At 42.3% G+C, this 26,247-nt stretch overlaps 1 protein-coding gene across 1 annotated transcript in view; it reads left to right on the top strand.

Annotated features, from left to right (window-relative positions):
* Window positions 1–3,934: 3,934 nt before the first annotated feature.
* DISP1 (dispatched RND transporter family member 1) overlaps window positions 3,935–26,247 on the top strand; it is a 134,817-nt gene continuing 112,504 nt past the window's right edge. Inside the window, exon 1 of the mRNA XM_077779873.1 lies at window positions 3,935–3,986. The gene's annotated coding sequence lies outside the window, so the exon portion shown is untranslated. The remainder of the gene's footprint in view (window positions 3,987–26,247) is intronic.

Here is a 26,247-nt window from a genome sequence, read left to right as displayed (position 1 = left end):
TACACTGATTGTCATTAATCTTTGTTCTTGTTATGAGTTTTGTTTGTTGGTTTTAGTTTGAGATCCTCATGAAAAGAAAACCTGAGGTGGGGGAGGGGATGTTAGAAGTAAGAGGTGTGGGGAAGGGGATGTTAGGAGTAAGAGATGTGGGGGAGGGATGTTAGGAGGTGATGGTGGGGGCTTTCTGCACTGGTTGTAGCTCACATTGTTTACAGTTATCAGTGCTTGGTAATAGTAAAAAGCAGAAAGATGTAGTTGGCTTTATTATTGTTTTAAAACCTGCAGACAATGCACTCCTTTACTGAGTGGGGGAGGGGCAGTGAGAGAAAAGAACACTTCTGATTAAAGTAGAATGCTCCTATGAAATCTGTTCCCGAGTACACCTGCTACGTTGATCTTTCTTTCCCAGCAAACAGTTATTGGTTCCAGTTCGCTCAGTGCTTGAGCTGGAAAGTACCGTGGGAGATACTCTGACATGACACCTTGAAGGGTGGTGAATGTTGACCAGTCCACGAGAGGCAGGCTTCAATTTCCAGACCTCTGCAGGCTCAGCAGCCTCTTATCGTCCTGACAGGGGTTATAATTCCTGTGTCTGTCTGTTACGTGTTCTCATTTGATCTCAGAACAAGCAGGGTTCTTCCTTAGACCTGCGTGAACTCGGCTTGCGCCCATTCAAGTCACCTCTTCCTAACTTGCAGCCCTTGCTTATCGAAAAAAGCTGGACAGCATCCTTTTTAAGAACACTTAACCTGTTCTGTAATAAATACCTTGTTAACCCCTTGGGTAAGACTGTCTGTACCTTTAGGATTCCTACTTAAAAAATACTTTCTCTTTGGTCTGTTCACAGGGCCTTATGTTGATTGATCTTTCAAGATGCTAGGTTTCTCAAGTGTGGTGAGCAAAGCTTAGAAGAGTCTGACTCTTCTAAACGATCATTTGTGTGTAAATATTTACACAGTGCTTTTCTTATGTAGTCACTTGGTCCTTAGGCAGGACAGGTAGTATCCACATGTCAGAGACAGAAGCCCTGAGCTACAGTAAGGTTAGGTGACCAGCCCGATGATGATTTCTGGAACGAGGTGTTGGACCTGCGATGCAGCCCCAGGCCGTTATCCGGACTCACCTATTCAACTGTGTCTCACTCTTAGGTCCTTATATATCAGGTATTTATAAATGTATCTTGGAGCCCCTTTGGCTTTCTCATTTCTTCTCCCTTTTCACCAAACTAACTTGTCCCTAGGGAGATAAGTTGCTGACTCAGCTTAATTGTTTTCTTCTGCACTTAAGGTACTGTCTTTGCAGGATTAGCGTGAACCTGTGGCAGCTGTTTAATGCAGTCTTCTGCCTAATCGGGATACTCTCATAACCCTTTCCTTCCCAGAGTTTTTATGGCCCTTGCAGGAATACTTAGAGTAACAAGGTGTTCACTTCTTTCTGGTGGTTCATTGTTGGGTTATTCTTTTACTTAGATCCAAATTACCAGTTGTGGTAATATGTGTTATATCATCCAGAGCAACACTGAAGATGTGTTTTCTCTTTGCAATGTAAAATTTTTTCATATATTTAAGGATAACTGTCTCTTCTCCAGGTTAAATAATGCCAATGCCTCCATTTCTCACCATCTTGATCATCTTATTCTGGCCCCACTAAGTTGTCTGTATCTTGAAAATATGGCTTCCCTAATTGTCTACACTATTTTATTTTATTTTTTAAATGTTTATTTTTAAGAGAGAGAGAGAGAGCACAAGTGGGGGAGAGACAGAAAGAGAGGGAAACACAGAATCTGAAGGATGCTCCAGGCTCTGAACTGTCAGCTCAGAGCCCGATGTGGGGCTCGAACCCATGACCTGTGAGATCACGCATGACCTGAGCCAAAGTCAGAGACTTAACTGACTGAACCACCCAGGGACCCCTGGCTACACTATTTTAGATGTCCAATCAAGGCAGCAACTATGGGGACTATTCCTTCCTCTAAAGTGGACACCTACTATCATATTATTGCACATTCAATATTATTGAAGCCCAAAATTACATTAACACTTAAATGGGTACATCTTGCTCTTATAGTAAGCATTTGGTAAACCACAGCTCTCAAAATTTTTATGGCAAATCTGTCAGTCTGCTCCCTCTACCCGTACAGCTGGTTTTTGAACTGATCTACAAGACTACGTTTATGGGGCGCCTGGGTGGCTTAGTCGGTTAAGTGTCCGACTTTCGCTTAGGTCATGATCTAACGGTTCGTGGGTTTGAGCCCTGCGTCGGGCTCTGTGCTGACTGCCAGCTCAGAGCCTGGAGCCTATTTCAGTCTGTGACTCCCTCTGTCTCTGACCCTCTGACCCTGCACACGCTGTCTCTCTCTCTGTCTCCTAGAAATAAAANTTTATTCCTGTTAAATTTTATCCTGGCTAGTTTTCAGAAGTCCAGCATTTCAGTCTGTAGTGATCTGTTTTGGTCTCACTTATCCTTTTCAGCTTTGTCTTTTATGTTTATAATACTTATTCCTTAATGCTTGTGTTGAGTCAGGGCTGGCTTTGATTATAATTAAGTATCTAATGCTCCTTGTAAGGCTTGGAGGTAGATCACCTACAGGTAATTTTGTACCAGGTTTTCTGTGGAGAAGTGTGACAAGTAATAGTTCTCTGGATCTGGTGCCCTTATTCCCTGGAAGACCCAAGAATTACAGTCCATCCCAGAGTGTGTGTTGGATTTTCTGTTCCCTACCATTCACTTTTACACATGTGTCTCTAAAGAATGGAGAAAAACAATCATTGGAATTGTGTTCTGCCATACCTGACTCTTTCTTAGCCCTCCAGACAGAATGTTGCTACTTAAACCTAGAATAGTTGAAGCCTTGATTTAAAAAAGCATCTGAGATCTGCCATATCTTATGTTAACGATTTTGCTTGAAGTTCATCTTTGAACTGTGTATGAACTCTTACCCAACTGCCGTGAGCTATAAAAAAGATTTTAAAAAAGACTTATAGAGGGAAATGATAATAGATGTTCTTGGAAACTACGCTTGCCAATGGCCTCAGTCCATTATTGTAATAGAGATATACAATTATATCCATGGATTATGTGTAGATCGACATAGATTGTATGTAGAGATTATTTTCATTTTCAGTCAATGTGAAACCTTTAAATCCCAAACCAGTAATCTCTCATAGACACATTTTTAAGCTTTAGTTCAAATCTTAGTTTTTTATCTCCGTATTTTTAACATTAAGGTGGTTTATAGCTAAGTCTAGATTTGAGGAAAGTCTATCATTTGTGAGATTAATTCTGTATGTATTAGATGGCTAATGGGGAGTGAGACATGAATTAACTGAGATTTTATTGAGTCAGCAGCATGGCTGCAGAGGAGTAGTTCAGGATGCCTGGTTTTCAGAAGTGGTGTCACGCATGCGCTGTGGCTGGGTGAGGGGCTTGTTCCAGCAGACGGCAGACATGGTGGACAGATCCCTCTCAGCTTCCGTTGCTTAATTCCCGCTGTGGTAGGTCCTTTTCTGAAACTAGAAATGGCTGTGATCTGTGGCCTCCAGGCCCCTTTCCAGCTCTGACATTCTATAGCTGTCCCGTCTGGTTGTCACCAGCCTCATGCGGCTACACGGAGCCTTACTGCACGTGCCCAGATGCCACATGTGGCGGTGGTTACATCAGACGGTGTGGGAAATGTCCTGGTGGACGCTGTTCTAGACCTGCTGTGTATAAAGCCAGGGACAGATTCTGGTAACACAGTTTTAATGTGGAAAATGGACTCATTAGGAGAGCCTTTGTGTTTGGTGCACAGGGACAGTTGCCTCAGTGACACTGCGAGTCACTTCCCCAGCATCTGGGAGTAGTCGCAGAGACAGACACGGTGTGCCGGAGGGTCTAGACATCCTAAGCACTTGGTTTTCACAGCCCTTTCTTGTGTCTATTATACAGCAGAAACTGCACCTGTATCGTGAGATCTGTGTACTTGAAAAACGGCTTCGGAGAGCCAGGTACAGTAGCTTTGAACTTTTGAAATGCATCACATGTGTGTCAAGAGTGGACAAGAGTGGTGTCTGTGTTCGGGGAATTTGGCCAAACAGGTATCTTTAGTTTAGACCAGTGAATTTTAACTTGTCAGAGCCAACACTCTTTTTATAACAAATATTTCATAATTCCTCCTTTACTAACCTGAAATGAATTTATAGGTACAATGTAACTACTTACGAACCTGATGGCAAAGAAATAAATGAATGTAATTTCTAACTAGATATAAAGGAGGAATAAAAATAAAATAATTAAAAAATATATTTTTAGTATGTGTGTGTTTGAAACATTCCAGATGGTCAGTGTGTTCTGCCTATATCTGGCATTACCGTGAATGAGACGGTTACAGATGCAGACCTGTGCTAAGTTGTACTTAACATACGTGCTGCCATTGAGGTGATTTTCCAAAATGGTGAACAACTTGGTAAAATTCAGAGAATAGTTAGGTATGGTCTTGTCTTGGCTTCAAAGCAGTTTCATTTGGAGAAAATTTGGTGATTACTAAAAGTGTGAGAAAGATCATTTGTATTTTTATGTTAAGTGGAGTTACACTCCAGGCTTAGAAATTTAGACATGTTTTCCACCCACATGTATTTCTGGCGTGATATTAAAAACGCAGAGGGGCGCCTGGGTGGCTTAGTTGGTTGAGCATCTGACTCTTGATTTTGGCTCAGGTCATGATCCCAGGGGTCATAGGATCGAACCCTGACTCGGGCCCCATGCTGTGTTTCTTTCTTTCTTTCTCTGCCCCTCTCCCCCACTTGTGTGCGCTCTTTCTCTCAAATTTAAAAAAAAAAAAAAAAAAAGAGACAGAGTCCAGCCTCAGTATTAAAGAATGTTGTGATTTATTAATCATATCTGCCATGGGTAGAAGGGAGAATGTCTGCGTAGGACTTGCCACATACTCCATCTCTGTTCAGTGGGTCGTGACACCTCCGCCCCAGGGGGTTTGGAAATAATGCAGGAAAGGTTTTGGTTGTCAGTGTGTGTGTGTGTGTGTGTGTGTGTGTGTGTGTGTAGTTTACACTTAATGTTTGGGAACCGGGATGCTGAAGGAGCCACCAGTGCTTGAGACAGCTGTACACAATGGGAAAATATCCCACCCAGAAATCCTGCTGTCCCTCATTGAGGAACACTGTCTAGCTTGGAGAAGAGTCTAATTATGGTAACTGTCCTGCGCAGGATGGGCACTGGGACTTAAACAGAGACCAGATCTCTGTTTGTCAGGGATATTGTTATAGGTATCTTGGCATTGAGTGGGGTATTGTACCATACTATCTCCAGGGTTTTTTACAGCTCTCTGATCACCTAAGTTAAGTCAGGGGTCAGCAAACTACACCCCTCGGGCTAAATATGGCCTTTTTCAGTAAATAAACTTTTATTAGAACTCAGTTCTGCTCATTCATTTATATATTGTTGTTGGCTGCTTTGGAGCTGAGTAGTTGCCATGGAGACATTATGGCCTGCAAAGCCTAAATTCTACTGGCCTCTTTACAGGAAAAGTTTATAGATACCACGTGTCAGAAATGGTGTTTGAATGGCACCAGTGTGTGAATTGATGTTACTACATATGTGATTCTCAGATCCTAGTAGTTTTCTGTGTGTAGTGATTCTGAGGTCTTTTCTGCGTCCCTGTGACACTGAAGACTAGCCACCAGATGGACCAACAGTAAAACTTGGAGCAATTCTCAGCTTGAATTGGCACGTCAGTAAGTAGTCCAAGGTCTATGCCAGTTTCATGTGGTTCCTCAGCTTTTGGGATCAGGCTGATTGTTGGCCGTGGCGATATGCTAACTGGTACTTAAATACTTTCAAAGCCATGACAGTGAGAAATAAATTGCATCTCACAGTCTCGTGAAATCAGTTTTGGAGCTTAAAAATTCCACATAGGGAACATCACTGTTCTTTTCCCTCCTATGGATTTTAATAAAGAAAAGTTGGCATCGTGCGGAAAGTACTAACTTAACAAAATAACCTTCTGAGCACTTAATTAAGATACTTCAAGTACTTTAAGGAGGTTAGAAGAAAAGGACATCTGTTAACCCTTACTCTAAAAAGACAAAAAAGGTGTGCCTAGGTGGCTCAGTCGGTTGAGTGTCCAAGTATGGCTCAGGTCATGATCTCATTGTGTGAGGGTTCAAGCCCTGCGTCGGGCTCTGTGCTGACAGCTGGGAGCCTGGAGCCTGCTTTGGACCCTGTGTCTCCCTCTCTCTCTGCTTTCCCCCAGTCGTGCTCTGTCTCTCTCTCAGAAATAAACTTTAAAAAACAAAGAAAGAAAGAAAGAAAAATGCCTGTTTTGAGTCTTTTGGTATGTTGGTGTATTGGGGTTCTCCAGAGAAACAGCCAATATGGGATATGTGTGTGTGTGTGTGTGTGTGTGTGTGTTTTAAAAGAGATTTATTTTAAGGAATTGGCTCATGAAATTGTGGGGATTAGTAAATCCAAAATCTGTAGGGCAGACTGAGAGGCTGGAAGGAAGGTCAGGCAAGAGTTGATGCTGCAGTCTTGAGGCAGAATTCTTTTTTCTCTGGGAAACCTGTTTTTGGTCTTAAATCCTACAGCTGATTAAATGAGTCCTACCCACACAATCGAGGGTAATCTCCTGTATTTAAAGTCAATTTAGTGTAGATATTAACCACATCTACACAATACCTGAACTGCAACACCTAGATTAATGTTTGGTTAACTTACTATATCCCAACCAAGTTGGCCCATAAGACCAGCTATCGGTATTTAAAACACATTTTGGTATATTGTATATGTGGTATATAAAGTACTGCGTAGTGAGTACTAATTACTGTATTTGTAAACCAGTAGTCTCTAAGGGATTACATGGGTCTTCATTCATGTGTCAAATAAAAACAAAAAATGGACAGTTTAATCAGCATTGTCACCCTTTGAAATTTGAAAGTTCCCTTTTTTTGTGTGGTTTTTATATGTTTATTTAAATTTAGGGTGCCTTGAATAATTTAAAAATTTTATGGCAATTCTTTTAATAAGTTAATGTTGATGTTAACCTTCTTGTATAAAAAAATTCTTAGAGTTGGGAATTAGTTTTGAGCTTATTTAGTCAAATTCTCTTCATTTGTGGTTGGGAAACTGGTCCCAGGAAGATGGAGTGATTTTGCCCAGGTAATACAGTGAATATAAAAGAACCATCATTAAAAGCCGGATCTGGTTTCCAATCCAGTGCTTTTTCTGCTTTGAGAATGATTACAAGTTAAGTAAAACTAGTAAAGGGATTTTCTGAAGAGAGGGTGATTTTGAGTCTGTACTTAAGGGACTGATTATGAACTGATAGTTAAGAGAATGGAGGTGATACTCAGACCATTCCCTGGCCCTGGGGGGAGGGTGGGTGGAGAGAAGTGGGTGTGTCATAAGGTGTGTACGGTTGGCAGCATATTCACTAAGGGCACACATTGACTTGTGCTACCCATGAGGCTTGAAGAGATTTTACCAGTGCAAGCTAGCCATTGGTTGATTCACAGGGGATAGTCCAGAGACCTAAAGTAGACAGAACATGTGGTCTAAAAGACCGCTACTGGGAGAGCTTTCTTTAGCGAGGAGGAACAGAGGATAGAGGAACAGGGAGCTGTTGGAAATCCCCTAGAAGGGAATTTTAAGGCTTCCATGGGGCATAGAGATAAGATTATAGGATGAAAATCGATCCTTTAAAGGTTGCCTGGTTTGAGGCATGATCTGAGTTTACTTCCTTACCTGCAAAATAAGCGTAATAATTCCCATTGCACAAAGTCCCTAGAGGGAGTGAAGGAGATGATGTACGTAATGTGGTTATACGCCTGACATGTAGTACTCAAAAGTGATAGCATTTTTTATACTACATCATGGCAGCTGGCTGAGGGTCTTATCAGAAGGTATGCTTAGAATGAGATCCTTTTTTTCCCCTTTTTAAAATTCCCCTGTCATTTATTCTAGCTACTTTATGCCACCTTACAGTTCTTCAGTGTGGTTTCTCCTCTCAGGTTTCTTATTTTTAGGCAGGTGTATGTATCTCTGACTATGTAGAGTACTTTTTTCCCCTCTGTGATCAGCAGCCCTGGTCTTTTTGAATAAGCTATGCACTTTGTGGGGAGTTGTACTTCAATTGCAAATTTCATTTAATTAGATTGAAAAGATGTACTTAAATATGGCACTATTTCCAATTATTATTATTATTTGCATTTTAGAATATAACTACAAAGGTAACAGTTGGAAAAGGGAATGGAAGGTACAGGATTTTGAAGTAAGTTTTCCCTTTCCTTTTCAAAGGGTCATTTCCTTCACGTTTTAAGTAAAAAAACAAAATGAAATATTTCAAGGATGCCAACTCCAAAGAGAAGGAATTTAAAAAGACATTTTCTGTGGTAATTGCATCTTAAGATGTAAGAGCACTTCAGGATATAGGCTCAGCAGTAATTAAATAACAGATTTTTTTTCACTGTATGGGATCAAATATGAGATTACTAGATCTGAGGCATAGAGTATCTGCCCCAGTTTTATTGTATAATTATCTTTGAACTGGACCTTGGAACATTTCACTTGTGTTCAGAACATTGGTAGGATATGCTTTTGACTCAGTAACTTGACGTGTTTAATTTAATTCCAAGGAGCCTTTGTGACACTTGGAGATCTGTTGATAGGCGCTCTCTCTGCAACCCCTGGGGCTAGAAGAGACCTTCCAGCACAAGTTTGTAGGCTGGGTTAAATTTAAATTGAGAAGTTTGGTGTGTCTACATTTGCAAGCAGAGTTTGGAAAGGTTGAAAGAGATCCGTCGGTGTAGGAAGTACATTTGAAAAAGTTTCTTTGGGGCACCCGAGTGGCTAAGTTGGTTAAACGTCTGACTTCTTGGTTTGGGCTCAGGTCGTTATCTCATGATTTGTGAATTCGAACCATACATTGGGCTCTGTGCTGTCAATACAGAACCTGCTTGGAATTCTCTCTTTTTCCCTCTCTCCCTCTCTGGTCCTCCCCTGCTTGTACCCTCCCTCTCTCTAAAAATAAATAAACTTAAAAAAAAAAGTTTCTTTTTAGCAACCTCTACCTGCTTTTTAAAATAAATGATGCAATTAAATGAACATTAATTCTTGAATGATGAATGTCCCATAGTTTGGTCATAAGGTTGAACAGTTTTGTATTATCAGGTCCCAGTGTTTCAGGTTATGTGGTATCCTGTTTCACAGCCCTAGAGTTGTTAAATGTTGGCAGTTTATAGTAGCAGTTGATTTTCAGTGAGATGCGCTGGCAGTTCTTGCCCTAAAAAGCCGGAGTGATTTTGTGGACAGTTGTGTGTGCTCCAGAGCTGCCGCTTTGCACCGTCCCGCTGTCCCCTCCTCTCCCTGCTCCGTTGTCCCCTCTCACAGTGCTGCACACGTCAGCATCTCCCCGTCCTCCCCTTGTGTCCTGAACCTGTCCCCCATGTCTCCATTTCCCTCGTCGCCAATAGCTAATCTGTAATTATTGGAAGATGTTAACTCAGAGGAAAGTGTGGGCTGGCTGATAGATCTACATATCATACACGGTTATATAAATTGTATGTTTTAAACTGGAATTTGTAAAACCGAACAAAAACCTGTCAGTCCAAAATGTTGGTAAGTGGTTTAATATATAGTGATCGCTTGTTTCTTCAGACTTTCTTTTTTTGGATTCCCAGTTTCTCAGAGAACGCATTTCTTCCCCAGAGTGGAGGAGAGGAGACAGAATAATGGGGAGAGACAGCCCTTTTCCAACTTGACAAATTGTATAGTTGCTTCTTGACTTTTCTTCTTCAGGACCTTCCTCTGTAATCTCACTACATTTGTTTTGTTTAAAAACTCTTGTTATGAAATGTAACTCGCTTGTTAACTGCAGGTTCCTGTCTTCCAGCTTGTCATGAGGTGGATGCTCCTGATTTACATGTTATCAGGTCACACCCTCTCCCATGAAGCTTGTGCTCTCACTTTGTCCTTTGAAAACAGTGATAATGAGTTCTGTTGACAATGCATTTTCTCCATCAAGTCACCACTAAGCGTGTTCCTCTTTGTTGAAAATGCCTCTACTAATACTGGCTTCTATCTTTGATCATATACTGTATGCCAGGCACCGTGCCCGCCATTTACTGTCCATTGTATTCAGTCCTCACAGCAACCTTATTTGTGGTAGATATTTATATTTCCCTTTTATAGATGAGGAAACCAAAGTTTGGAGAGATTAAATAATTTGTCTAAGTTTATAACACAGTGGAGTGAATTCTAAAGCCTGTCTGCTTTTGATTGTCCACTGTTTTCCTCTCCCTTTCAAAAGTGCCTTAAATTCAGTGTCTACCCTAAAGCCCTTTCTATGAGTGTGTGAGCAGCATGGTGATTCTAGAATTCTTTTTAATATTCACGCACTCACAGTAATGTTTCTGACCCATTTGCTCACTTTAAACTTTTCTGAAATGCATCTGTGTGTTAATGAATACATTTTTCTCCCAAGGATGGGACCGTAATTAATGTAGCATCTGGCACAAAACAGTAAATGCTTACAAAATAATTGCTGTGTGGATAAGAACATTGACAGAATGAGAGGTGGCATTAATGCAGGGGGCTGTTCACAGTAGAATTAATTTCCTTTGGAAGGTGAGGCAGGAAGTTTTCTTGTGTTACAGCATGCCCCAGGGCAGGGCCGGAATCCCAGCTTTGATGAACATCACCAGGCTCTTTTGTGGTTTTTTGCTTTACAACCACAAGTTATTGTCAGCTGAAAAGGATAATGGAGAGTAATGATGAATGCATTTCCATTTGCTGCATAGAAAATTTTAGACAGAGATAAAAAGGCTGCTTTGAAATGAAGAGTAAAGTAGTGGCTACCAAGTAAATAGTTATCAGATGCCTGCCCCAGAAGTCAGCTCAGGTGATGTTGACCTGAGGTAGCTGCCGGGTCACAATTCAGTCTCAAATAGTTTCTGCCCTGGGGGTTCTTAAGAGTCTTTTTCTTTCCATCCCCGAGTTGGTCAGATGCCTGCCCCAGAAGTCAGCTCAGGTGATGTTGACCTGAGGTAGCTGCCGGGTCACAATTCAGTCTCAAATAGTTTCTGCCCTGGGGGTTCTTAAGAGTCTTTTCTTTCCATCCCTGAGTTGGAGGTTTTAGATACAGGTGTTACCTTCCCTCAGACTGCTTAGGGTTTCTTAGGCAGTCAAGGTCAAATGCAAACCAGACCTTTAGAATTACCTGCTGTGGGTCTTCGTACCCCTGGAATGCATACACAGAGGAACCAAACTGTTTTAAATAGCCCCACGTCTCCGATTCCGTCCCCCAGCTGCTAAGGCTGTGAGGGGGCATATTGAATCGTGGTTGCAGAATGGTTGGTGGTTCTTGATTATTTTTGACTTTATTTCAGTTTTTTATGGTTGCCTCTCAAGATCACTGCGGCAGTATATTCTAGGAAAATGTCATTAGTCCCTTAATACTGTAACCTGATTATTAGTAATTAGATCTCTGGGCTCAGGTGAGCAGATCAGTAGTCACTGTTGCGCTTTAATAGTTATTAATGATTTCTGTTTGGAATTGGATCTGGTTATTGCGTTTGCTGAATGCTGTATGATGGGCATTAGGATTATCTATTTCTATCAGGGAATCATTAACTAAAATATAATTTCTTTATTTAACCACTGCTTCAGGTGCTTTTTGACACTTCGGGTAGTGTGACACTTCGGGATAAAATAATATTAGGAATGGGATAGTAATTCCATGGCTAGCTAGCAATCATTAAATATTTACTAAATGCCGATTATTGTGCTAAGGGCTTTGTATCTCTTATATCTGATTTAACCCTTACTGCAGTCCTATTAAGGGCTATTATGCCAGCCTCACCGTTACGGACGCTGAGGTATGTGGAAGGTAGGTAGCTTGCCCGTGTTACCCAGTAACTGGACCTGGGCATCCTGGTCTCGGGGCCTTAGTCCTTCACTACTCTGCTGAGCATCAAGCCCTTAGGCCTTGGTTTGTGTATAATACAGCTCCATTTAGGCTTTCTACTCCTAAAAGTCCACCACGTCGTTTCCTGTTAGAGTGTGTATGTACATTCAGGGTTTTCCATTTCTATTCTAGTAAAGTTTTCATCTTTAGTTTTAGTGGTTGCCAGTTGGCTTCTTGCAGAACATTTTCAGCTGTTAGCATTTTTACTCAGGTAAGAGGATTGGTCACTTTGCTGACTGTTTGGTATATGTGCTTTAAAGTTGGGGGTAGTCAAACCTTTATACTGGGAGAAACAAAGAGCTTCAAGCATTCATACTTTATTTTGGGTTATGTTATAATTTTGGAGAAAAAATTATCTTGAAATTTATCTTAATTTCTGTTCTTTACAAGGTACAGATGGGGAAGTTCTGGAAGCATCCTTTGTAGAAGAGAAAAAATCCACTCAGTATTTAAAATTGGCCATGGATGGGGCGCCTGGGTGGCACTTGGGTGGCTCAGTCAGTTGAGCATTCAGCTCCGGCTCAGGTCATGATCTCAGGGTTCGTGGTTCGAGCCCTACGTTGGGCTCTGTGCTGACCACTCAGAACCTGGAGCCTGCTTCAGATTCTGTGTCTCCCCCTCTCTCTGCCTCTCCCCCACTCACACTCTGTCTCTCTCAAAAACATTAAAAAAAATTAAACAAGAACCTAAGACTTGACATTGCAGCTAAGAGGAATGATTAGTAATTGCTAAATCAAAAGGAAAGGCGTCTGTTCAGTTCTGTAAAAGTCCAGACTGAATGTCAAGAAGTATTAAGTCACAATAGAATGAAAAAAATGAGAAAAAGAAAAAATGAGAAGATGCTGGAAAAGAAAGATGAAATTAATTATGGAGGTTGTAGCGACCGTGATGGTTAGATGTGGAGGAGGTCTGAAAGCAGGGGCCCCGCCACAGAAGAGCAGCAGCAAAGGCAGATAGGTGTGTCACGGTCATGATGGCCACTCTGCATGCCTGGTCCCTAAAGTGCAAGGTATTTATTTCTAGAATACATCCAGAATAGTCCATTCTCTGTTCTTTGTTTCTGTATTTTTAAAAGAGCATTTACACGTTTGTTTCTAAAATCTTGTCATATCAGTGGTTCTTACCAGGCTTTAAGAAACCTGGTATGTTGAGATTTCCTTTATCTACGTTTTACGTCTTGGGTACTTTATAGGCCTTTGTAGGACAGGAAGGCATAGTAAAGCATGGTAGCATCATGTCTTTGATATGATGAAGGAAATTAAGGTGACGATTGAGTGGCTTATAGAAAGAGTGAAGGGAAGGAGGCTTTCAAGAGCAGGAGTTTGGTGTTTTTACAGGGAAAAATATGATCGCTGATTGAGCAGGCTTTCTGAATTTAACTCTTTTATGCTTGATTCTACACTTAAGTATTAAATCTTTCAAGTATTATCTGTATCACACTGACTAATCTGCTTTTCATTATATAATGGATAGCTGATCTAGCCTTTTAAGAAAATCCTTGATGTATTAGATCGTTAAAACAAATCCTAACATTTGGTGCTCATTAGTGTTGTAACCGAAACAAAAACATTTTAATGGTTGATCCCAGAGTATTTTGAAGTTAGTGTAACTTTGCTGGAAAGGTATTTAAGTTGTAGTATCAATTACAAACAGGCCATGAGCCAAGTTTCAAAGCTGTTTCTAAGTAAGACATTGAATTTTTCCGAATGCAAAAAAATGAAGTATGTGGCACTGTGCCATGTGGCAAGGAAGCAAATGGAACAGTACCTTGGGATTTGTATTGATGATAGTGATTTTGAAACAATTTGATTCAATTAAAAAGAAAATTAAAATTTTTAGTTTATTAACTTGTTTTTTACGTGTTTTGGCTTATTATTTTGTTCCAGATGCACATTGTAGAATGTTGCTCATATAGAATAAAATGTCATTAACTCCAAATAGGTTTGAGTAATTCTTTTTTTTTTTTTTTTTTTTTATTTTTGATAANATTTTTTTTTTTTTTTTTTTTTTTTAATTTTAGAGAGACAGAAAGAGAGTGAGTGGGGGAGATGGTCAGAGGGAGAGAGAATCTTAAGCAGGCTCCATGCTTAGTGCAGAACCCGACATGGGGCTTGATCTCACGGCCCTAGGATCATGACCTGAGCCGAAATCCAGTCTCACACTCAACTGACTAAGCTACTCAGGAGCCTCAGTTTGAATAATTTTTGTAATCATCCTAGTGATAACTTCTGTAATTTTCTATTGTTTCTTGAGCCTGTTTGGGCACATGTTGCCTTCCATTAGCCAGTAAGATTTACAGAGAGAATAAGAGCTGTGCCCTGTGGTTGGAGCTGTGGCCTATACGAGAGGGTCTCCCGCACTGGTGGTGACACCGAGGTGGCGGTCACATGAAAGAGGTGTGGGGGTTTGCAGGTCAGCAGCCCCTCCATCGGGTGCTCCTGCACGTCCCCTCCTGCCTCTGCTTCCCTTCTCTTCTGTTTCTCCCCTTCCTTTGTCCAGGGGCCCCTGGGCCGAACTCTCGTCCTCCTTCTGTGGGCCTGTGTCTCTGCCTCAGGGCTCCTGGCCGGCTCTTCAGTGTGAGGGGGGATGAGGGGGGTAGGGGCGGGTAGGACCCTGGACTTGTTCACTAGATGGCACAAAGATGTGTTTCTTAAGGGAGGGTTTCCATCCTTCTTTCCCAGAGTTTCTGAGGATTACAGGAGCTCTCCCCTCCCAGCTGATTGTTGGGCCTCTTTCTATCTGCCCCTCGGGTGTCAGAGGACCTCTCTGGACCCAGATGGTGCCCACCACTCTGTTCTCTGGGCTCAGGGAGGCCGGGGCGTCTGCACCACAAGAGTCACAGAAGGGACTTACGGGTTTGCCGGTAGTGCATTCGTTGTTATGTTGCCATGTGTGCTTCAATACCTGATGCAGCAGCTTTGCTTTTAAAATTTTTACTGGTTTTAGGGATACAACAGACATTCCATGGTTATGTTCCCCATTTTATTTTTTTTATTTTTTTTTATTTTTTTAAATTTTTTAATGTTTTATTTATTTCTAGGAGAGAGAGAGAGAGACAGCGTGAGCAGGGGAGGGTCAGAGAGAGAGGGAGTCACAGACTGAAACAGGCTCCAGGCTCTGAGCTGGCAGTCAGCACAGAGACCGATGCGGGGCTCGAACCCACGAACCGCGAGATCATGACCCAAGCGAAAGTCAGACGCCCAACCGACTAAGCCACCCAGGCGCCCCTATGTTCCCCATTTTAAATATTCCTAACAAATGGCCAGTTCAAGGTAAAACAGATGCTTCTCATTTTAATGGTATCTTTTCCAACTCAGAAACAGAGCATTCATTATTTCAAAAATTAATGGTGCAGTGGGAGAACAGCGTAATCAGCATCACTTACAAATTCATTAGGAAAAAATGCCAGATTGACAGCATTTTGGGTTTCTAATTAGGCCTTTGAAGGCAAGCGTGTCAACTCTAAGAAAACAGTAATGTAGGCTTTCAGACCCAAAGTTGTCGTCTTGACTAAAATTGTCATTCACATGGATTGTAATGGTAGCATGGAAAAGTTAGACTCCTCCTGGGGGAGGTGCCCGTCTCACACAGCCTGCACACATCTTACCGTGTGTCCAGAGTCGAGAGAAGAAAACTATTTCTTTGAAAATAGTGCTGCTTTCATCTCTGCATGGATAGTTCTGACCTCAAAAATAAAATAGCCACTTTCAAGGATCTTAATTTTGCCGGGGAGCAATCAGACCAGACTAACAAACACAAGCCCCCCCAACCTCCCCTTTTTAGAAAATACTGGTGACCAATCCTGGCTTTGCGTGTGGGGCTTAGCTAACAGAGTGCCAGATACATGCTTCACAGAGTCAAAGTTCACCGAGTGTGGCATGTGCTAGCTCTGGGTATGTGATAGTGAGCGCAGCGCTGAAGGTCCTTGCCCTTGAGAAAAACATATATGTGTGTATGTACATGTGTACATACGTGTCCTACACATGTCCATATACAAATAGCGTGCAGTGCTGTAAAATGAATAGGGCCCAGGACAGGATCATTTTGACTTTAAAATGCCATCTGCAATTAGTTATTTGGCAGAAAAAGTAGAGTCCTTCATCTGGTCTTGATGATTAATGTGCTTTCTGTGTTTGAATAATAAAGTTGGTAGCAGGCCATGATTTGTGGCTGTTCGGAAAAGAAGAGGCTTTGGTCGTCCAACAATATTTGTGCCTTGAAACAGAAACATTTCCCTGGAGATAAAAAACATGCAGATGCGTACGCAAGAGGTATTGGCCATAGCCCCTGCAGGGGTGAGGCCGTGACCGTGTGTTTCTCCGCTGCCATCTCCCTGACTGATGACCCAGGGGCTGGGGTTCCAGAGGCAGTCCCTGCGGAGCCTGAACCTGGTTCCTGTGGTGTAGTTCGAACTAGCTGGTCTAGTCTGAGCCCCTTCACATTCTGGGGGCTTCAGTTCACCAGAGGAGGGTCTTGTTGTCCAGCCCAGCTTTTCTGATTCACTGTTTTTCTTTTTCTTTTTTTCTTTTCTGATTCACTGTTTTTCTTTTCTTTTTCTTTTTCTCCTCCTCCTTCTTTTTCTTTTCCTTCTCCTTCTTCTTTTTCTTTGTATTTAGCTCATATTTTGCTTACCCAGGAGGCTGTACTTTGAAGCCTGAGCATTAAGGAGGTAAATAGTGCTGCCAAACTGCTTTTGCCAAACAAAATTTTGGGGAATGGTTGAGTGGCTTCTCTAGATCAGTAATGAATCTGTGTCCTGGGGAACTGATGCAGTTCAGTTTCAGTCATTTTCAGATTTGTCTAGGGAGCTTAGGGGCCCCTTGGAGGACCCTGGGGGCTGCTGGGAGTCAGTTTGCACAGGCGGTGGGGCCTCTACCACCCCACTCCCCTTAATCAGGGAGCCTGCAAAGCCAGAGAACTTGCAGACAGTGAATTCTTGCTTGTCACGGACCCTTCCTGAGTTAGAGCATGTGTGCCAGGTCCTGAAGAGTCCCTTGTGGGTGACCTTTCCATCTGGGTTTCCGTGTTCTGTTCTGCCCTGCTGTCCCTCCTGTTCCCCCTCACATGAGCCCGCCTATAGAAAGTAGGGACAGGAAGTGGAACCGTTGAAGTCCACATGGTGGGGGCGACGAAAGACCTGTTGCAAATGGTGGATTGAAGCAGCTCATTACTGTTTGAAAGATATTCTTCAGTGTTCTAACTAAAGGAAAGCTGTATTATCTTCATTATAGGTAGAAGTAACCAACCCATCGAACTGTTTGGAAAGCGGCATATTTTAGCCAGTAATGAGTCTTAACCCTTACAAGATCAGCACTTGGAAATGGTTAGTGTGCGCCAGCGGAGAAATGCGCATCCCGTGCTTCTGCAGGCGGGGGCCAAGTCTCGTCACTCCAGGGCGTTCTGCGTCCTGCAGTTCATCTTCCTAGGTTGCTAAGTGCTTCTCATGCCTCATGAAACAGAGTTGACTAGCTTAATTTTGCAGCATGAAATGCTTCCTTTTTTGAATTTCAAAACATGTTTTCCCCCTTACCTTTTAAGATATTTTGATCCATTCAGATTTTGCATAATATTAAAAATACCATAATTTATAAGCTATAAGTGTGTGTGATTTGAATGCTTCCTACCTAATGGGACTGGAATTTTTCTCCAATTATGGGAGAGGCAGACCATCGTTCTCCAGTTTCAAAAACAGAATGCAGCTGGCTGCAGAAGGAGGGCTGAGCTAGCAGATCATTTAATATTTTGAAAAATATGTCCTGGGGGAAAAGACTTTCTGTTCAAAAAGATACTGAATTATTTAGCTTGGCAGCTGCAGAGTGTGAATATTTTGAGCGCCATTGCTCTCATTTATTTTTTATTGAGTTTGCATGGAAAAATGGAAAACTGTATTCAGATGTGGAGCTTTTCATTAAATGGCGTATAGACCTCTGGCTGCAGCTGCCTGCGCACTCCTGTGATCTGCACGGGCACATTCCACTCTGAGTGCATCAGTGTTTAATTTCCAAAATTCTCGGCAAATAGCAGAGCTGCAGCCAGGAACCCCTCTGCTGAGATTCCTTCCGGCCCAGAGGAAACTAATAACTCCCGGCTGTGTTGCTGTCATTCATTACTAATCCAGGTATGGCTGCTTACTGTTTTTAATTTTCTTTTTCTGAACCGAAAGGCGGTGCTTGCCTTTTCCCATGAGAAGACAGTGATAATGTGCCTGAAATTCCAGCAACTGGAGGGGGTGGGCCTTTTCTCCACGGACATAGCTGGGCTTTGTCGTTGTGCTGGTGGACACAATACAATGCGCGATCAGCACATGGTAGGGCCTTTGAGAGAAATTAGACTGTACCAGGGATTTGCCTCTGAGTTTCTGAAGTTGGTATCATGGAAGGCAGTTGTTTCCTGCCACAGGGTATCTGTTGATGTCACTTGTCATTTGGGAACAGAATGTTGAATTGGATGGACAGTAGGTTTTAATGTTTATTATATAAATCTTGTTAAAAAAATGATAGAACTTTGGGAAACATTCAGAATGTTACACTATTTAACATTCTGTTAAAATCAGATCAGAATGTACCCATTTTGCATTTTAAACTGTATTAGTGAATACTTAAAAAAACAGTGTGTATAGGATAAAAATCATGGAATTTGGAATTGGACAGTTCTGGCTTTATCTCAGCTGGCTCTGTGCCCTTAGGCTAGTGACATATGACCTCTGAGTCCTAATCTTATTTATAAAGTAGGATAACAGGGGCGCCTGGATGGCTCAGTTGGTTAAGCATCCGACTTCAGCTCAGGTCATGATCTTGCTGTCTGTGAGTTCGAGCCCCGCGTTGGGCTCTGTGCTGACAGCTCAGAGCCTGGAGCCTGCTTTGGATTCTGTGTCTCCCACCCCTGCTCACCCCTCTGTCTCTCTCTTTCTCTCAAAAGTAAAGAACTAGTAAAAAAATTTTTTTTAAATAGGACAACAGATTACAGAGTTGGTGTGAGAATTAACACTATGGTGGGTATAAAGGGCCTATATAGGCCTAGAGCATTTTTGGTATTCAACAAATGGTACATTATATATCTGTTATTAATTATCTATCTCTGTCTGGTCTGTCTACCTCCCACCCATCCACCTGCCTACGTTTCTTAGGCTTCCCCTTTTTTGTCAATCCAGCTGTATTCTGCTGAAATTTAAAATATGAAGATGTTCCATATAATGGATAAATGTATGAAAAACAAAAGGTTTGATGGTTATCTCCCAAGAGGCTTCTAAGATGACATTATCTTAGTGTGACTTTCAGTCTGCAGGTGCGTCAGCCTCCTAAGAGCAGGTATCTCTCCTGGGGAGGCTTTATCAAGGTCAGAGACCTGCCTGCTGAGGGGGGTCTACGGTGGACGAGCTCTCTAGCCAGCACTGGAGCAGCAGCTGAGGAGCCGTCATCATCAGGACTTTCCTTGGCGAGCAAGGGAGTGTGAAAAAAAGGAAGCTAGTTGTGGGATTCAGCTATTTAGCAACACAGGTCAATGTGATAAACTGGCCACATGCTCTGTTTTCTGCCCGGACTGAAATCTAACAGAGTTGACTGTAATGGAGCAGAGAGGCGACGACCGTAGAAGAAACTTGAGCAGGACTTTGGAGGCCTGGACTGTGGAGGGACCATTGCTGGCCAACTCAGCAGAGCAGAGGAGATGGGACAGGGTGGAAGCAGGTAAGAAGCAAGCAGGTGAAGAGAAGAGCCTGGAAAGGCAGAGACGTGGATCGCAGATGTGCTATGGGAGCCTGGAACAGAAGTATTTGAAAATTGGATGAGCAGGTCTAGGTTTCCTGGCTCCTGTCTCTGCTCCTGTGGCCAGCAGACTGCTGTTCTCCATGCTAGCAGAGGACTGGAGGTATGTTTTCTAGAACCTGAGTTTTCTAGAACACAGTTCAGGACGGGGGTGAAGGCTGTTACAGGTGCTGGGTATGGATTAGTGATCTAAACAGGCCAGAGCATCCCTGTCCCTGTGGAGGAGTCAGACAATAAACAGTAAGGTAGTAAAGTGATAGTAGGCTATTGGAAGAAACTGTGAGTGCTGGGGGGAAGGGCTGTAGTTCAGGACAACGGTCCCTCGAGGACCAGGGAAAGGCAGGGAGCTGTGGGGACTGCAGGGCTCAGTGTCCCAGGCGGAAGAACAGCCTTCGCAAAGGCCCTGATGTGGAAGCGAGACTGAAGCAGCGAGGAGGATAGATGGCTGGGAGGGGAGGGGAGGGGGGGGTCAAGCGTACCGAGGGCACATGAGGGGACGCAGGACGGGCAGTGGAGATGATGTGGGGCCTTGCCTGCGGTCCTGAGGACTTGCTTTTTCTCAGAAGGATTTTGAGTAACAGAGTCAGACTTGCTCTAACAGACTCGAACCGGGTCTGAGTTGCGGGCCCACAGCTGGCTGCCTGCATCCCCCTCCACCCCACCCACCAGGCAGACACACAGCAGAACGGGAGTCTCTCTCTAGGAGAAAAGAAGCAGCTGGAGAGAGAGCAGGGTTCCCAGTGGAACCTTAACACACACACAGGACACGGGAGCGGGAGGAGAGTCTCTCCCAGGAAAGAAGCCAAAACAAACAGGAGGATTAGGAAAATCACGTCAAAGGGACAGAAACAATAAAGCAGCAATAAATATTTCAAAGAAACTGTAATTAAAACCTCGGATAAGAGCAGACACTGTATCTGGGGAACAGCAGATGCTCACAGAATGAATAAAGGCTCGGTACTGAGAAATTATCAATTCTGTGGAAGGGCTGGGACATAAAGTAGGGGTCAGCAGGTGGAGGGCAGGTGCAGCCACAGGGACCTGGGCTGGTGTTTGCAGGGCACGAGGGGGCTTGGGGCAGCAGGGAGGGGACTAATGTCTGAGCGCACAGGTACTCTGTACTAAATCGGCGAGGTTGGGAGCTGTTCACTGTCCAGTGTGCCCATGTCCTGGCCTGGACGTGTTTTCACTGAATCACCCTCATGTTGAGAAGATGCATAGAAAAGTAAGAGGCTGCAAATGATTTTGAGAAAGGAATGAGATGGCCATTTTGTAAGGGATTCCCCTCGGAATGATACGTCGGGACTACTTACTTAGTCCTAATGACGTCAAGCACTCAGTACTGATGGAGCTAACAGGCGTGGTGTAGTGTCCTGAGCAGGGACGGGGTGCTCTGACAGCTACCTCCACGGCGTCTATGTGCACGTCAAAACTTCATGCTTGAAATAGAAAAACTTAAAAAAGCCCAGGGCGCCCGGCTGGCCCATTCAGGGGAACGTGCGACTGTTGATCGCAGGGTTGTGGGTTCAAGCCCCATGTTGGGTGTGTGGCCTACTTAAAAAATTTAGAAAGCAGTTATGAGCATGTGATCTGCAAATATTGGAAGAGGAGAAAGCGTAGCTGAAGAAAGGAGGGGCAGGAGCCACTTTTTTCCCCATTTAGTGCCTTGTAGAACTACTTTTAAGGTTAAGTAAATAGGTTATTTTGATAAAAATAAAAATTAAATTTCAGATGTTTAAAGGAACCAGGCTACATCCTTTTCTGCAGTAAGGCCACACTTGTCACCGGAGCGTGGCTGTCCCTGGGCCAACGGGCCTTCCCTGTGGGACAGCCCATCTCTTTTTGTCAGCCCGTTGTTGATGTCCTGTTTTCTGAATTAACACGTTTCTTTAGAGATGTTAGTACAGTCAGTCTAGTCACAGCCAAGTGGCTGGGAACATTCTGCATCTACATTCTTGGTCTGTTTTGTGTTGACTTTGCGTTTTAATCCCTGGGCACCCCCGTCACTACTGACTTTAAAGCCATTGGTGGTTATTTTATTGTAACTTCTAATTACAGATAACACTTTTCACTATAGAGAAGCCTGCTAATGCTTTGTCATTCCAGTCGTTTATGTATTTATTCTAGGCTGGAAGTTCTGCAGTTTCAGGGATTAAGTTGTTTTGTCTACTATTCAGTGTCTGTCACGTATGTGCAAATCGTGGACACTCTGGTGCTTGACTAAATTTATCCTCCTGTGTCAGGAAGAGCAGATTACATAGTGTTTGAGAGCATGGCTTCTGAGTTAGATCAGCCTGGGTTTGAATCCCATCTCTGTCCTTCCTGGCTGGTCGCTCAGCCTCTTCCTAGAGCTGGTGTCCTCATGGGTGTGAGGAATGGATGGGGTGAGGCCAGGACCCGTGCCAGAGACTGTCCATGGTGCATGTCTGCCGGATCATGGGGCTGCCACGGCCCTGTGCTCTGTCCTTCCAGCGTCCACCCTGCTTCGGAAGTAGGAGTCGGTCCTGTGCCCATGATTTGAGTGCATTTCTTCAGCTCATGTCTTTTGGACGTGTTCTCACGCTTGGCCTCCAGTTAACACCAGTTAACACATATTCCACCTTCTCATCATTTGTTGTTCTTGGGCATCGTCTTACTGTTCTTTCAAAATCCATTTGCCACTGTGAATGATTAAAGTGGCACTTAAAAATAGTACTTGTCTGGTGCGACGTGTGGCTGGCTCAGGGGCTTGTGGCTCTAGATCTCAGGGTGGTGAGTTCAAGCACCACGTCAGGTGTAGAGATTATTTAAAATCTTAAAAAGAATAATATGTGGTGTTAATAAAGCCACACGCCCTGAATTCTCTAGTAATGTTATTATAATATGGATCATGGTACAACAGAAATACTTTTAAAGCAAAAATTCTGCTTCTTGGGAGATCGATTTCTTTATTTTTAGGAATGTTTATTATTTAACTTCTAGTACAGTGGGAAAATGTTCATATCCTTCACAATACATTTTCCTCATGAGGTCTTTTGGGTGCATTTTAAAGAGAGTGGTAATAAGATAATGTTAAAATTTGTTTTTCTGAAAGTTTGAGCAACGCTCTCTTTTTTTTTAATGTTTTGTTTTATTTTTTGAGAGAGAGAGACAAACACACAGGTTGAGAAGGGGAGAGTTAGAGAAAGAGGGAGACACAGAATCCGAAGATAGGCTCCAGGTTCTGAGCTGTCTGCACAGAGCCCCATGTGGGGCTCGAACCCACAAACTGTGAGATCATGACCTGAGCCAAAGTCGGATGCCCAACCAACTGAGCCACCCAGGTGCCCCCCCTTTATTTGTTTGTTTGTTTGTTTATTTATGCAACCCTTTCAAGATGGAGATGTCCTCAAAGGTAGGAATCTGTGCTCTATCTTTGTCCACTGACATTTAGTTAAATCTGTTAACTGAATGACCACATTCTTGAGTGGATTAACTATATTGTTTTGTTTATAACTTTTTATTTTGATATAATTTTGAACTGAAAGAAGAGTTACAAAATTAGTACAGGGAACTGTCGTATACTGTTTACCTAGATTTACTATGTAACCTAAGTAAACTAAGGTTTCATTTATTTATATGTGCGTAATGTTTTTCTGAATCTTTTGAGAATGAGTTGTCCACGTCATGCCCCTTTACCCCTGTTCACTTCCATACACAGTTCCCAAGGATACAGCCTCTTCTAAGACATAGTACACTTACTGAAATCTGGAAATTTAACCTGGATATAATACTATTTGCTAATCTGCAGTTCACATCCAAATTTTTCCACTGTCTCAATAGTATCTGTTACAGCTCTTTCTTCCCGACTGGTGTCCAGTCCAGGGTCACACATTGCCTGTAAGTTTCCTGTCTTCTTCAGTTAAATCTGGAATAGTTCTGGAGTCTTTCTTTACTTCCTTGACCTTAATTAACATATTTGGAAGAGGAGAGGTCAATTATATTGTAGAATTGACCTCAATTTGGGTTTGTCTAATGTGTTCTCATGATTAGATTGAAGTGTCATCATTTTGGTGGGAAAGCCACCAGAGGGTGTTGTGTCTTCGTGCATCCTTTCTGCAAGCGGTGATGTCGGTGCGAACATTACTGAGTTATCCACCAAGTTTCTCCACTATAAAATTGCTGCTTTCCTATTGTAGTTAATAGGTGATTTGTGGGGAGATACTTTGAAGCTCTAAGTATCTTGTTCCTCCTTGGACTTTCACTCCCTCCTTCCAGACTTCCATGTTTATTAGTTGGTGTTATGCTCTACAAAAGAACTTCACTTTTGTCTTTTTTAAAATTTATATTAGTTCAAACTCATAGACTCTTATTCAAGGAATTATATTCCTTATTGTCATTAATTATTTGATGCTTGAATTATTGCAGCTTTGGTCTGGGGGAGCTCTTAGCTACAAACTGTTCCTCTGTCCTTTGGATATGTTTCCATAATTCTTCAAGGATTTCTTACTTTTAGTGTAACAAGATGTGGTAAGTTCTTCATGTACTTCTTTGCCCCAGCCTTTTCCAGGGTGGTTTGGTTCCTTTTTGTGGAGAAAAGTATTTTGAAACGAAGATCTGGGTGTGCCCAGCGCTGCTACTGTGTTGTTGGTTCTAGACCCTGTTAGGTCTCAGGTTCTCTCAGACTGAGCCAGGAAATACGTGTATGTGTCTATACCCGCATCTCTGTCTGAATTCAAGGTCTCTATCTAGATGAAGGGTTTACATCACTCCGCATCACGTCCAGCAGCCCAGGATTCATTCTAGTCTCCAACAGTGGGAAACTTGGCTCCTCACAATGTTTTGTGTCCCTAGTATCTTGTTGAAGACTTGGCATTGAGTGGTAAATCCATGTTTTAAGGATTTGGATGAATGAATGAGTAAATAAAATAGTTACAGTGTTGTCTCTAAATATATCCTCACTGCTGTGACCAATATTTGGCATGATGTGGATGTTAAATAAAACTATGTGAACAGTGGTTCTTTCCTCTCCAGTATCTTCATGTTGTATTTTCAAACCAGATGAGATAGGACTCCATATAAGTATTCTTATTTTTTACCATTTAGAGCTCAGATAAATTATTCAATTAATATGAACAGTCTTTTTCCAATAAGAAAAATCATAAATAAAAATAAAATTGCTCTTTAAGAAAAACAGTTCTGGGTGGCTCAGTCAGTTAAACGTCCGACTTTGGGTCAGGTCATGATCTCGTGATTTGTGGGTTCAAACACTGCATCGGGCTCTGTGCTGACCGCTCAGAGCCTGGAGGCTGCTTCAGATTCCGTGTCTCCCTCTCTCTCTGCACCTCCTCTGCTCACGCTCTATGTCTCTCTCTGTCTCAAAAATGAATAAATGTTAAACAAATTTTTTAAAGAAAAACAGTTCTTTTGTTTGAAAAACCTCGGATTTGTTGAATTTGTTTGCAGCATTGTTGAAAAGATTTCCATTTCTCTAATTAACAGAAATTGTAGCTAGCAGAGTTTGGCACTTTTTCACATTTGTCAGCTCTGGCGACATGAAATATGTTCTTCATCTGAATTCTCTTCCTGAACCCCCTGCTGTCAGACAAAAAGAATTTCCACGTCACTGCTGCCTGCTATGAAAAAGGATGCTTGAGGATAACTTCTGAGCAAGTGATTAGAAACTTCTGATCACCTTCAGACTTATTGCCAAATTATATTAACTGTGAGTGATCTGGGGGGGAAAACAGTTTTATTCACCTATGCCCACAAAGGTTGTAGATTACAGTTTCGGACAGCCATTAATGACGTTCCCTCTTGAGGTGGACTTTTTTTTTCTTAAGCCTCAGGAAATGTAGTCTGTTTTTCTCTTGTTATCATTAAAACTAACAGTTCCACAGCCCATAAGCTCTTATTTTATCCCTTTTAGAAACTTGTTTTGAAAACTGCTTTATCCTTTTCTGATTTTTCTGTTTACCCAAACTATGTTAAATGTGGCTTGTGCATTGTAACTCCTGGCACAGAATTCACTGTGACATTTCTCAGGAGTCGTAATACCAGAAAAGTAGGAAAGAAACGGGGTGAGTTTTTGTTCAGGAAGACTCTTCCATACACTTGCCTGGGAATTGATTATTTTTTGTTTTAAAGAAGTTGTCTTCCAGCAGTTTCTTTAACCCTTTATAGAAACATTTAAGTTTTTTGTTTGTTAAATGTTTAAACATTTATTTCAGTTTTCCATGCTCATCAGGAGGAGTGCCAGGAGTCTACATGTCTTAAAACTAAGAAAAATCAAGACATTTTAATTAACACTTTGTTCTTGAAAGCCCTTCCTCTTTGAAGAGAAACTAAATAGCAGTTTACATAGTCTGTTCTGGGATTCAATTTTAAAGGTAAATTTTTATGGATTTCTGTCTTTAAAGTATAGATATACAAAGCTAAAATCCCAAAATTGTTGTTTAAAAGATACTTAGTGGGCAGTGAGGACTTCCGGTTGTCTCTTCTGGTTGGTCTTTATAAACGGAAGTTGCTCAGGCATCAGCCTGCAGTGATGATTTCCACACAACTGCGGTG

Source organism: Crocuta crocuta, unplaced genomic scaffold (assembly GCF_008692635.1).
Source record: "Crocuta crocuta isolate KB4526 unplaced genomic scaffold, BGI_CrCroc_1.0 scaffold322, whole genome shotgun sequence".
Lineage (NCBI taxonomy): Eukaryota > Metazoa > Chordata > Mammalia > Carnivora > Hyaenidae > Crocuta > Crocuta crocuta.
This window is presented reverse-complemented; position numbering and strand designations above follow the sequence as displayed.